We start from the raw sequence: 10,000 nt of genomic DNA on the forward strand, positions 1-10,000 counted from the left end.
CGCTAGTAGCACGAAATGAAAAAAAACAACAACAACAAACAAATCGGAACTGGTCGCATCGGACTCGGAACTTGGGTCAAGTTGCACAAGTTGAGCGTAGTCCTACAAAAATATCACGATTCGAATTAGAACGATTCTGGCCGGTAATACCACTTGCCGGTGCCGGTCTAAGACAGGAGCCTGTGCGATTACCATACGACACTCTTCCGTGCACTATCCTCTTTTTCAGGTCAGGTCAGGTCATTAGATCTGCTACTGGTAACCTGTAATCCAGTACAACCTGTTCAGGGTCGGGTTGCCGACGACTAAACCGGCACTCCCACCACTCCCTTCTGGGACTGGTGAGGCGGGTGGCTAGACACCCTTATGGAGATCCATAAAAGGGCGTCGGCTCAGGAGAGCCACCGACGGCCATCTAGCTCCACCGTGCTGTGTGCATGCCACACGCAGTTGGCCCCCGGGGTGTGTCTACCCATGCATGCGAAGTCTGGATCCGGCAGAATCTGCGGAAGAAACCTATCGGTTCAACGGAGAGGAAGGCGGTTACAGCAACGCACTGTGGAGTGCAGAGAGCAAGATGAGACACCGAAAGGATATCTTGGTCATCCACTGCATCCGTGCTCATCCTCCAGTCGTCTCGACTTAGTCTTGCCACTGGAAATTGGTGGACCCGGACGAGAGAGTGAGGTCGACGTTGCGCAACTCCTCTTCACTTTAAACAAACTCATCGCGCAAGTCATCAGTCATCCAAAATGACCTTTCATCCTGAGCATCCTTCCCCCCACCCCACCACCACCCTCCCCCCATCCCCCATCTGGATGACAACGATGGTCATCATCGATCTCGATGGACACACCACCACCACCATCCTCTTACAGCGCCAGATGCCCCAGGCGCTGAAAGGTCTCATACTGATCTCAATGACGGGTGGCAACATCAAGGCAAGACAAAGCGATTCGTCACTGTCACTTTTCGTCATCGCTTTCTTTCTGTTTTGCTGACACGTCGTCCAGCATTTGTCAATCACTGTTGTTTGGTCCTCCAAGAGAGAGAGAGAGAGAGAGGAAAGAGAGAGAGAGAGAGAGAGAGAGAGAGAGAGAGAGAACACTGAACACTGAAACTGACCGGGTTGTTTGTGTCTCCCTTTTTTATGTATAGGCACAATAATGGATTGAGAGAGAGAGAGAGAGAGAGAGAGAGAGAGAGATGAACAAACAGATAGACAAAGACAAACAGAGAGACAGAGACGGAGACAGACTGACAGACAGAAAGAAAAAAAAGGGCAAAAACTGAAAACCATAAACCAACTAGCTACAACTTTCAGGGATTTTTTTTTTTGCCTTCGTCAGCAGTACAATGGATAAGATCTGAAAGGCTGGTCATCTGATCATAGTTCCTGGTAATTGCACGAAAAGCAGTATAGATATGAGATAGACCAGTAACTCCTGTACGTATGGGTCCATCCACTTTTACCAGTCACTGTCCAGAGATCCACAGGGACAAAAAAAAGTACAATGAAAAACATGTGTAGGAACAAAATGATTCTTCCATGTTTATATTCTTCCATCGCTTAACCATAAAAATGGCTTCCACAGGGAGTCTATACAACAATGTATGTGTGTTTGCAAAATAAGGATGTAAAGTCACGAACGCATCGCACGCACACACACACACACACACACACACACACACCAGCATGCACAAGGACAAAAAGAGACTGAGAGTGGACAAAATAAAAGAATTCTTCTACACCCCTTCACCCCCCCCCCCCCACCCATTCCCCAAATAAGAGCGGCCCATCTCCTTCCCACTCTGTCCCCTAACTCTCTCTGTCTCTCTCTGTATTTCTTTGTGTCTCTGTCTCTGTCTGTCTGTCTCTCTCTCCCCATAGGATCCCTCACAATCGCCCACAGAAACATTTTGTCGCTTATCACAATAATCTTCCTTTGTCTGGCATATTGTTTATACATCAACAGCAGGAAGCTTATTGTAAAAACAACAACAACAAAGAATGTACAGAAGAAAGGAAAATATTAAAAATGAATTAATCATACTTGAATTTAAATTCAAAACACATAAATTAAAAAAAAAGAAAGGAAAACCACAGAGAGAAAGAGGGGATGGGGGAGAGACAATTAGGTACACACACACACACACACACACACACACACACACACACACACACACACACACACACACACACACACACACACACACACACACACACACACACACACACACACACACGCACACACACACACACACACACACACACACACACACACACGCACACACACACACACACACACACACACAACACACACACACACACACACACACACACACACACACACACACACACACACACACACACACACACACAGAGTGAGAGAGCAGGTGCACATATATCACTCGCATTGCATACGAGTGGACCCCAGAGACACACGCAGAAACACAAAAGAAGAAGAAGAAGAAATAAGTCCTCCCAAGATGGCACACAAGACACACAAAAAAAAGACATGGCCAGGAAATACAATCCTCTTAGTCGTCTCTTACAACACACCACTGATCACGTTTCTTGTGCTGAAGGCGATAGTCCCTGGCCTCCAAAGGCTGAGAAACACACATCAAGATAGCTCGTATCTTGTAACACACACGTCCCACCTATCACATTTCTGGAACTGCAGACCATCGTTCTTCTCCCATCCCCTACCCCTTTCCTTTGCACCCCCCCCCCCCCCCCGCACCCCGCCCCTCCCCTCCCCCGCACCTCCCGCCCCTTCCGCCATACTGATCCTCGCTTGTGTTGGAGCTCATGTACGTTTATATGTATTTGACTGTGCTTTCATATCTGTGAAACTGCGTGTTTTTGGTGCATATCTGTTATGCATGTGTGGGTGTATGTGTGAATGTGTGTCTTCATGTTTTATATTTATTTGCTTATTTATCATCATTGTTGTCTTATTTATTTATTTATTATTTATTATTATTATTTTATCATTATTTTCATTACTACTACTTTTTTTATATCATAATTATTATTTATTTATTTATGTAAGCTTATCTATAATTTATTCACCTTTTTTTTCTCTCAAGGTCTGACTAAGCGCGTTGGGTTACGCTGCTGGTCAGGCATCTGCTTGGCAGATGTGGTGTAGCGTATATGGATTTGTCCGAACCCAATGACGCCTCCTTGAGCTACTGAAACTGAAACTGATCCTCGCTTTTTAAATTAAAAAAAAAATTATTAAATCTCTTCTTTTACAATAAACAGAAAGCTTTTTTTTTTGTCTTTATTAATGTGGTGCTGAAAGTTAACATAATACTTTGCAGAAACCAGACAGCATCCTGAGTTCTAGAACCAATGACCCAAGCATTTCATTACAACCCCCCATGTAGGCGCTGGTATAAAGGTTTCTTTGTCTTTATGCCGTTTGTCTGTCTGTCTGTCTGTCTGCCTGTAGTTCTATCATTGTATGAGATTCAAACTGCTAATAAAAAAACAACAAAACTTCTTTACCAATCAGTCTCAGACCAAAAGGCACGATCTTCTGCCTGTGTTTGATACAAGTTCTGGTCAAATACACGCCTTACGCTGAAACACACCCCTGAGAGCCTTCTGATTTTATTTTCTCTCACTCTGGTTGAAAGGCGAAAAAAAATTAAGCAAAAAATAAAGCATTGACGCATTTATGTTCAACCTACTTCTGGCGTTTAACATCTACTCCTCACGTGAAATGGAAAAGTTTGAGAACTTTTTTTTTTTTTTTTTTTTTTTTTTTGACAGCACGGGTCAGAAGTTTCATTCAATCTCTTTTTCTCGACAAATTTTGTAAAGATCAGTTCAAAGCAACGATCAAATTGAGGTAGAAAGACACGTGACAAATCAAAGGTAGTGCAATGAAACGTGTTGACAATTTTTATTTAATGAAAGTCTGTCATTAAGTTGAGGTTGTTGGTTTTTTAAAATTATTTTTCTCTCTCCAAGAGCATGAACTTGCTTTTGGCCTGACACTTAGACCCCATTTTACTCTGTCTCATCCTCTTCCTTTCTTTGCTGTCTTCTAGGTTCACCTCTGCTCCTCGTACAGACCCGACTTACAGCGAGTAGTACTTCTTCTCACTGCTATTTAATTTTGCTCTAAATTTGATTTTTTTTTGTAGGGAAGTGGATTTGGGGGCTCAGAGAGTTTCCTGCTGAGCACGAGAGAGAGAGAGAGAGAGAGAGAGAGAGAGAGAGAGAGAGAGAGAGAGAGAGAGAGAGAGAGAGAGAGAGAGAAAGAGACAGACAGACAGACAGACAGAGATAGAGACGCAGAGAGATGAGAGAAAGAGACAGACAGAGGGAGAGGGGGAGAGGGAGGGGTGAGGAGGGAAGGAGCGAGGTTGTGTGATTGAAATGGACGGACAGGGACAATCAGAACTATACAGATAGCGAGAAACAAGAACACATGCGCGCGCGTGTGTGTGTGTGTGCGCGCGAGCACACACACACACACGCACGCACACGCACATGCGCACACACACACACACACACACGCACGCACACGCACATGCGCGCACACACACACGCACACACACACACACACAAACACACACACACACACACATGCACACACGCACACACACACACACGCGCGTGCGCGCACACATACATGCGCGCGCACACACGCACACACGCACACACTTCGAATTTCTTTTCCCATTATCTCCATAATCGGACACTCTCCTTTCCGCAGATGAACTGATCCCGTCTTACATGGATTGATTGATTGATTGATATGGATAATCATATGTCGCCTATTCTCGGTCGGAGACCAAGCTCTAAGCGCTCCACAAACACGGAGTCATTTGCTCAACAGGCTGCCTACCTGGGTAGAGCCGACTGACGGCTGCCACTGGGCTCTCATCATTCGTTTCCTGTGTCATTCAATCAGATTTCAGATACGCACTCATACACACGCTGACAGACATGTAACATTTGACGTGTATGATCGTTTTGTTTATTTACCCTGCCATGTAGGCAACCATACTCCGTTTTCGGGGGTATGCATGCTGGGTATGGTCTTGTTTCCATAACCCACCGAACGCTGGCATGGATTACAGGATCTTTAACGTGCGTATTTGATCTTCTGACATAAACATTGTGGTAGTCAAAACGGCAAACGAAACAAATAGAGAGTTAAAATGTCTTATGAACAAATGCATGTGTGCTATGCATGCGTTTGGATGCCTGCCAAACATGTGTTCACGTGTACGCACACATGCGTGTATGCATATGTCTGTGTGTTTTTCCTGAACCACCATCAACATTCCCCCATCCCCACCACCCTACAGACAACTAATAGTATTTAACTGTGTAGGATATGTCAGAGATACCACAAAAAAGATATTGCAAAATGACATGAATGTATACATGTGTGTGTGTGTGTGTGTGTGTGTGTGTGTGTGTGCGTGCACGCGTGTTTGGATTGAGAGAGAGAGAGAGAGAGAGAGAGAGAGAGAGAGAGAGAGAGAGAGAGAGAGTGCACGTCAATCAGAAGAAAAAAACCCCAATATGCTCGGACCCCAGAGACAAAAGTAAGTAGACAGAAGAAGAAGAAGACGTAGAAGAAGAAAAAAGCCCCCCCCCCCCCCTCCCACACACACACACCCCACACACTCAAAATGGCACGCAAGACAAAAAAAAACAACAACAAAAAACCCAAAAAACAAAAAAAAAACCAAAAAACCCATATGGCCGGGAAACACAATTCTCTCAATCGTCTCTTACAACACACACAACATCCCACTGACCACGTTTTTTTGTTGTTTTTTTGTGCTGAAGGCGATCGAAGGAAGCAAGAGAATCTGAGCGCGCTGGTTCGAATCACGGCTCAGCCGCCGATATTTTCTCCCCCTCCACTAGACCTTGAGTGGTGGTCTGGACGCTAGTCATTCGGATGAGACGATAAACCGAGGTCCCTGGTGCAGCATGCACTTAGCGCACGTAAAAGAACCCACGGCAGCAAAAAGGTTGTTCCTGGCAAAATTATGTAGAAAAATCCACTTCGATAGGAAAAACAAATAAAACTGCACGCAGGAAAACAACAACAACAACAACAACAAAAAATGGGTGGCGCTGTAGTGTAGCGACGCGCTCTCCCTGGAAAGAGCAGTCCGAATTTCACACAGAGAAATCTGTTGTGATAAAAAGAAATACAAATACAAATACAAAAATCCTTCATCCGCCAACCCCACACCTAGATCACCCTCATTTCATCTTCTCTTCCCCACTGACCTGTTAGTCGCAGGCTAGGCAGGCTGGCTTTTTCCGAATCTTGTATTGAATCAAATGATAAGTTCTGATCATCACTTTTACAAGCAGCAGGTATCCAACATCACATCGGGTTCTTTTACCAATGGATTGACAGAGACATAAATACAGGCAGTCAGGGACATACAGACAAACATATATACGAGGGTCATTCAATAAATAAGGTGAATTTTTCGGTATAAGGACTTCTAATACAGATAGAAGCTTACTTTTTTTTCTTTTTTTGTTTTTGTTTTACTTCTTTTTCACATGGATTTAATTTGTTTTGCAGATTAAAAAAAAAACTTTGAGAGTTTTGGCGATTAACAAAGATGGCCGACCAAGAAGCATGCTCCAGGATTGAACAGCGGTCAGTTATCAAGTTTTTGGTTGCCGAAGGGTGCAAACCAGTTGAAATTCATAGGAGAATGTCAACTGTGTATGGTGCCACATGTTTCAGCCGAAAAAATGTCTACAAGTGGGCTAAATTGTTTATAGAAGGACGGAGCAGTGTTGAGGATGAAGACAGGCCTGGAAGGCCTGGAGCGACTGGCTGAGACATCAGTCCAAAGATTTTTACGCTGAGGGAATACGGAAGCTTGTGCACAGATGGGAAAAGTGTGTGACAGTGCTGGGAGACTACGTTAAAAAAAAAAGTAAGCTTCTATCTGTATTAGAAGTCCTTATACCGAAAAATTCACCTTATTTATTGAATGACCCTCGTACATAGACGAAACGAGATAGAAAAGGAGCAACCCAGAAAACTCCGGGTCAATGAGATTAGAGCTCCACGTCCACACAACGTCTTACAACAAACGCACAGAGAGAGAGAGGGAGAGAGAGACAGAGACAGACAGAGAGAGAGGGAGAGACAGAGACAGAGAGACAGAAATAGAGAGACAGAGAATGACAGAGAGAGGTACTTAAAGAGAGAGAGAGAGGGGGGAAGAGAGACATACAGAAATACAGAGATAGACAAAGAGAGAGAGAGAGAGACATACAGAAATACAGAGACAAAGAGAGAGAGAGAGAGGGAGAGAGACATACAGAAATACAGAGAGAGACAAAGAGAGAGAGAGAGGGAGAGAGAAAGAGAGACATACAGAAATACAGAGAGACAAAGAGAGAGAGAGAGAGAGGAAGAGAGACATACAGAAATACAGAGATAGACAGAGAGAGAGAGAGAGGAAGAGAGACATACAGAAATACAGAGAGAGACAGAGAGAGAGAGAGGAAGAGAGACATACAGAAATACAGAGAGAGAGAGAAAGAGAGACATACAGAAATACAGAGAGAGACAGAGAGAGGGAGAGAGAGAGGGAGAGAGAGAGAGAGAAAGAGAGAGAGAGACAGAGATACAGAGAGAGACAAAGAGAGGGAGAGGGAGAGAGGAAGAGAGACACACAGAAATACAGAGACAAAGAGAGGGAGAGAGAGACAGAGAAAGACAGAGACAGAGATGCACAGAGAGACAAAGAGAGGAAGAGAGAGAGAGACAGACAGACAGACAGAGACAAAGAGAGAGAGAGGAAGAGAGACACACAGATACACAGAGAGAAACAAAGAGAGGGAGACAGAGAAACAGAGAAACAGACAGACAGATAGACACACACACACAGAGTCACTGAGACTGAGAAAGTTAGTTCTACTAGGGGCCGTATTCAAGAGAACATCATTCCTGAGTGTAAATGTGTACCTGCGGGTAATCAGCCTGAGGCGAGGCAAACTGCCCGAGGGTAAGCAATATCTAGTAGTCATGAACAGAAGAGTCTATCCACTTGTCTACAAACCCCCAAGGGAATGTACCCTTACTACATGCCAAGGGTGACTGCCCACGAAATAGAGGTAAATATGGCGGATCCTTTTGCAGCATTTTTCTTTCTTTCTTTTTTTTAAAGGGAAAACAGGCGTTCTTTGCGGATAGCACGTGTTTTGCGAACTCTCTCTACAGTGTTCCGATCTGTGTGCGATGAGATGTGAAACTGAGAGCATGCACAGACGGGAATCTTGGGATTAAAAAAAACACACACACTGGGTTAGCTGTCTGAGCAAATGTGTCTTGAATACGGAGATAACTTATCCTTCAAGGTAAACTGTACCCGCAGGTCCCCAGCTATGTCACAGATTACTTGCCTGAAGGCAAAATGAATTTGTCTTGAATACGGCCCCAGGCAGGCAGACAGCTAGCTGCAAGAGGAAAGAGCCACTGACAACAAGAAGCAAGTGGAGCAGGAGGTGAAACAGGGACTACAACGATGTGTGTGTGTGTGTGTGTGTGTGCGTGTGTGTGGAGTGTGTGTGTGTGTGTGTGTGTGTGTGTGTGTGTGTGTGTGTGTGTGTGTGTGGACGGTGTGTGTGTGTGTCTGTGTGTGTGTGTGTGTGTGGGTGTGTGGACGGTGTGTGTGTGTGTGTCTGTGTGTGTGCGTGTGTGTGTGTGGAGGAGGGTGTGTGTGTGTCTGTGTCTGTGTGTGTGTGGAGGCGGGAGGAGGGCGTAGTTCACGTTGTTGCCTCACTGTCTATCACTGTCACTCGTCCCGTAACCTAGTTTGTTCGCTGGGAACTGCAGCACTGCTGTGAATGCATCACCAACTACGTACCCCCCCCCCCCCGCCCCCCCCCCCATTTCTGGCGGTCGTTGGATATAGGGACTGTCAGAGTTCCGCCGGTGACCGGCATAAAACTAGCTCCCCTTTCTCTCCCCCACCCAGTGATGTTCGTTATCTGCCTTCTTCCTTTCTACTTTTCTTCCTTGCACTGTTCCCTTGAAAAAGCTGAACCACTTCCACACCACCAGCCTCAGAAAACTTCTCGGCATAAAGTGGCAAGAGAAGATCCCTGACACAGAGGTTCTCACTCGTGCAAACTTGCCCAGCATCTACACCATCTTGATGCAGGCCCAGCTGCGCTGGGCAGGCCGTGTAGTTCGCATGCCAGACCACCGGCTCCCCAAGAAACTGCTGTACGGCGAAACCCAACATGGCAAGCGCTCCCATGGAGGCCAAAAGAAGCGCTTCAAAGACACTCTGAAAGCTTCTCTGAAGGCCTTCAACATCAGCCACGACACATGGGAGCTGAATGCAATGGACAGACCAAAGTGGCGTTCAGCTGTCCACAAAGGCGCCAAATCCTGTGAGGCCAACAGAATCGCTGCAACAGAGTAACGCAGACAGGCCAGGAAAAGCAGTGCCAGCAAGTCCCCAACAGCCGCCACCATCCCATGTCCTCACTGCGTCAGAACCTTCCGGGCGCGGGATTGGCTTGACCAGTCATCTGCGCACCCACAGAGCCCAACCCACCCACCCCCAGGATGACTAGATGGTCCTCGTCGATCCCGACGGAAGAACCACACACATGAAGGGTGTTGGTCTTGCCTCACCTCACCTCCCATCAAAACTGACATCCCAGTTGGAGACCCCTCTCTCTTCCGGCCGCCTCGTCTCCCTTCCTCTGTTCTTTTTTCTTTACTTCTTGATTCATTCATCATAGCCTAATTCTTCTTTTTTTTTCTGAAGGCGTGTGTGTGTGTGTGTGTGTGTGTGTGTGTGTGTGTGTGTGTGTGGTGTGTGTGTGTGTGGAGGGTGTGTGTGTGTGTGTGTGTGTGTGGGTGTGTGTGTGGAGGGTGTGTGTGTGTGTGTGTGTGTGTGTGTGTGTGTGTGTGTGTCTGTGTGTGGAGGATGTTATGTTCTGGCCAGTTTCATGTGGCTT

This window comes from Babylonia areolata, chromosome 19, assembly GCF_041734735.1.
Source record: "Babylonia areolata isolate BAREFJ2019XMU chromosome 19, ASM4173473v1, whole genome shotgun sequence".
In the NCBI taxonomy this organism is placed as follows: Eukaryota; Metazoa; Mollusca; class Gastropoda; order Neogastropoda; family Buccinidae; genus Babylonia; species Babylonia areolata.